At 49.9% G+C, this 4,267-nt stretch overlaps 1 non-coding gene across 1 annotated transcript; it reads right to left on the minus strand.

Annotated features, from left to right (window-relative positions):
• Positions 1–1,213: 1,213 nt before the first annotated feature.
• On the minus strand, positions 1,214–1,285 carry TRNAS-ACU (transfer RNA serine (anticodon ACU)). Its single transcript has one exon. It is a non-coding gene; the product is annotated as a tRNA-Ser (tRNA).
• Between the last annotated feature and the right edge of the window lie 2,982 nt (positions 1,286–4,267).

The raw sequence follows: 4,267 nt of genomic DNA on the forward strand, positions 1-4,267 counted from the left end.
ATGGAGCGTACCACGCAGCTGTCGCTACATTTCTTGCACAGTAAGTCGGATGAAGGGTCGATAACGAGTCCCTCGTGCGAAATACAAAGCATCCATTCTTCTGTCTTGAGTAGGGAAACAGCTCTATTCGCCGCGTTGAAATTGAAACCGGCGTTCAGCGGCATATGGGTGCGACTTTCGATGGCTGCTTCTCGGCTCTCAGCCGCCAGCTGGCAGACCGACCGCTTTTAGACGCCGCCGTATTAATACACAGACGTGAAAGACGATACTTTAAGCTTAGATAGCTTCGCACTAACATTCATAGATAAGTAGATTACTATGTATGCAAATATATTTATATTTTTCACGTGAGGCCCAGCGCTGATACCAGCCGAACGAACGCGGCGTATTCCTAAACACGAAGTAGCGTCCAGCAGACTGAAATATGCACTTCCAGTCGTGCAAGCGATTTCATCTTCGTCGAAGGTGAGGTTGCCACTGTCTTAGATGCATGGGTGCACCGCCACAACGCTACCGTCGTCCTCGCGGACGAACTTCACGGACTTTAGAGGCTGCGCTGCAACCGCTGGCGGCATTTACCACCAGAAAATGGCGTTGTGCGTTTAAAACGGACGCCTTCTTTTTTCGTCTGCTAGTCTACGCTTCCAAAGAAAGCGGTGGAGAAATTGTAGTTTCGTTCTACACTACGCGTAAAAGAAATGCGTCTGTGTAGGTGGGCGGAGCTACACTGGCAAAAAAAAAATGAAACCATGCTACACTGGCTACATACACTAGTGTAGCCTGTGTAAGTAAAAAAAATGGCCCTAGTGTCTTGTGCTCCCCCTCGCGTAAATGTTCTGTCCCACTTCCCCAGTTCCTCTTTACTCGCGGAAATTTAATTGGTTTTGGTGAATGCAATAACCACCGCATATCTCGGTGCACACCCGAACCACGCCGTCAGTCAAAGGATGAGGGACGGAGTAAAAGAAGGAAGAGTTTTTTTTTTAATTGGTTTTTTGGGGAAAGGAAATGGCGCAGTATCTGTCTCATATATCGTTGGACACCTGAACCGCGCCGTAAGGGAAGGGATAAAGGAGGGAGTGAAAGAAGAAAGGAAGAAGGGGTACCGTAGTGGAGGGCTCCGGAATAATTTCGACCACCTGGGGATCTTTAACGTGCACTGACATCGCACAGCACACGGGCGCCTTAGCGTTTTTCCTCCATAAAAAGCAGCCGCCGCGGTCGGGTTCGAACCCGGGAACTCCGGATCAGTAGTCGAGCGCTCTAACCACTGAGCCACCGCGGCGGGGCCGAGAAGGAAGAGTAAAAGAGGAACCATAGTGTAGTTCCACTCAGACGCGGCGCCCGCGTTTCGATGCGGGTGAAACGCAAAAGACGTCCATAAAGTACCCGCCGCGGTGGCTCGAACCCAATGCTGCTTAGCTTCGGTGATGGGACGAGGAGCCGTTCACGACTGACGGCCGTTACACCTCCTGGTTACTTTGATACCTCAGCTGCTCTCACACGGCATGAGCAGATCTTCAGTAATAAGATCGTCGCCGATGCCGCCTACACGCCAAACATCATCCGTAAATGGCTTATCGGCCCTCGCTGGCATCAAGGGGGCAACATTGACGTTATGGAGCGCCCGTACTGTGGCTGTAGGTTTCGTGCTGACCTGTACTACCTAGTTTGGGATTGTGCAGAGTTCCGCAAAAGACGCGACGACCTCGCCGCCAAGCATGGTTTTCCCACTGATGGCGAGGAATTTCGTGCATTGACCAGAGCCGGAGCGAACGGCATCTTGGAAGATGATATTGGCAAATATGCTCCGATATGTGGTCTCTACAGTGCAGTGTAAAGCGTGGCTGGACCACCCGTGCCGTCCATTCATGTATCAATAGACCCTGCTTTTCCCTTCCTTAACCCAATACCCCAACAAACGGCTTTGAGCCTCCCTTTCTAAATAAACAGCTCATTCATTGTCAAGTTGGAGGCTGGCTTGGACACGGGTTCACACCAATGACATAAGCACCTTCAATTGCAAGCTTTCTGAGACTTAATTGCGACAGGGGTTCGAACGATGACATACGCACCTTCAGGTGCAGGGCTTGAGGCGCGGTTGAGGTGTCCACCGATATTTCGACATCTGAGAGCTACTGCGTCCTTTCCTCAAAACACATGCTTTCGCATTCCTTCACGTAAGCAGACTTAAGTACCCTTATTCTTGATCCGGAGTTTCCGGGTTCGAACCCGACCGCGGCGGCTGCTTTTCTATGGAGGCAAAACGCTAAGGCGCCCGTGTGCTGTGCGATGTCAGTGCACGTTAAAGATCCCCAGGTGGTCAAAATTATTCCGGAGACCTCCACTACGACACCTCTTTCTTCCTTTCTTCTTTCACTCCCTCCTTTATCCGTTCCCTTACAGCGCGGTTCAGGTGTCCAACGATATATGAGACAGATACTGCACCATTTCCTTTCCCAAAAACCAATTATTATTAATATTATTATTATTATTATTATTATTATTATTATTATTATTATTATTATTATTATTATTATTATTAAAACTCTAAGGCGCCCGTGTGGTGTGCGATGTCAGTGCACGTTAAGGATCTTAAATTGGTTTTTGGGGAAAGAAAATGACGCGGTAACTGTCTCACATATCTCGATGGGCATCCGAACCACGCCATATACAAGAAGGAAGGAAGATGGGAGTGAAAGAAGAAAAAAGAAAGGTGCCGTGTGCGGAGGTCTCTAGAATAATTTCGACCAAATGGGGATCTTAAACGTGCACTGACATCGCACAGCACACGGGCACCTTAGCGTTTTGCTACCATAAAAACGCAGCCGCCGCGGTTCGATGCAATGCAAATGAGCTTTCGCTGGAACGCTCGCGCTGCATGCAGCATTGCTGTTTGCGTTCGATGCGGCGTTCTCTGCCTCCTTTATTGGAATTTTTGATGAAAGGAAATGGCCCAGCAGTGCCTCCAAGAAAGCGCTGGGCCCAGTAACTCTCTCACATCTTGGTGGACACCTCAATCGGGCCTGAGGGAAGGAAGCAAGGTTGCAGTGAAAGAAGAGCGAAAGAGGTGCCTTAGTAAAAGGCTCCAGAATAATTTCGACCACGTGAGTATCTTTAACGTGCACTGAAATCGTATAGCACACAGACGTGTTTTGCGTTTCGCCTCCTACCCACCGCGGTGGCTCAGTGGTTAGGGCGCTCAGCTACTAATCCGCAGTTCCCGGGTTCAAATGCGATCGCGGCGGCTGCGTTTCAATGGGGGGGGGGGACATAAGGCGCCCTTGTGCTGTGCGATGTAAGTGCACGTTAAAGGTCCGCAGGTGGTGGAGATTATTCGAGGGTCCTCCACTATGGCACCTCTTTTTTTCCTTTAATTATTTCACTACCTCCTTTATTCCGGTGAGCCAGTGGGCAGACCTGTGCACTTTCCTTTTCATTCTTTCTTCAGTCGCAGCAACACAACAGCAGCGCGCCGTCACGAATAATAATAATAATTGTTTTTTTGGGGAAAGGAAATGGCGCAGTATGTCTCCTATATCGTTGGACACCTGAACCGCGCTGTAAGGGATGGGATAAAGGAGGGAATGAAAGAAGAAAGGAACAAAAGGTGCCGTAGTGGAGGGGTCCGGAATAATTTCGACCACCTGGGGATCTTTAACGTGCACTGACATCGCACAGCACACGGGCGCTTTAACGTTTTTCCTCCATAACGCCGTCACGAAAACGAAGGACGGTTTGCGGCGGACGCGTTTAGATGGAGGCGAAACGGAAAGCTGCCCGTGTGAAAATGAAAATTGCTTTTTGGGGAAAGGAAATGCCGCAGTATCTGTCTCACATATCGGCGGACACCTGAACCGCGCCGTAAGGGAAGGAATAAAGAAGGGATGGAAAGAATAAAGTGGTGCCGTAATGGAGGGCTCCGGATAATTTCGAACACCTGGGGATATGTGCGCTGTCATCACACAGCACACGGGAGCCTAAGCATTTCGCCTTCATCGAAACGCTGCCGCCATGGTCAGGTTCGAGCCCGGGAACTCAGGACCAGTAGCCAAGCGCCCTAACCACTGAGCCACCGCGGATGCGCTGTGCGATATCAGTGCATGTTTGAGATCCCCAGTTGGTCGAAATTATTCCGGAGCCCTCCACTATGGCATCTCTTTCTTCTTTAACTCCCTCCTTTATCTCTTCCTTTACGGCACGGTTCCGGTGTCCACCGACATGTGAGACGATACTGCGCCGTTTCCTTTCCCCGAAAACCAAATTT

The sequence above is a fragment of the Amblyomma americanum genome, chromosome 5 (assembly GCF_052857255.1).
Source record: "Amblyomma americanum isolate KBUSLIRL-KWMA chromosome 5, ASM5285725v1, whole genome shotgun sequence".
NCBI classification, from domain to species: domain Eukaryota; kingdom Metazoa; phylum Arthropoda; class Arachnida; order Ixodida; family Ixodidae; genus Amblyomma; species Amblyomma americanum.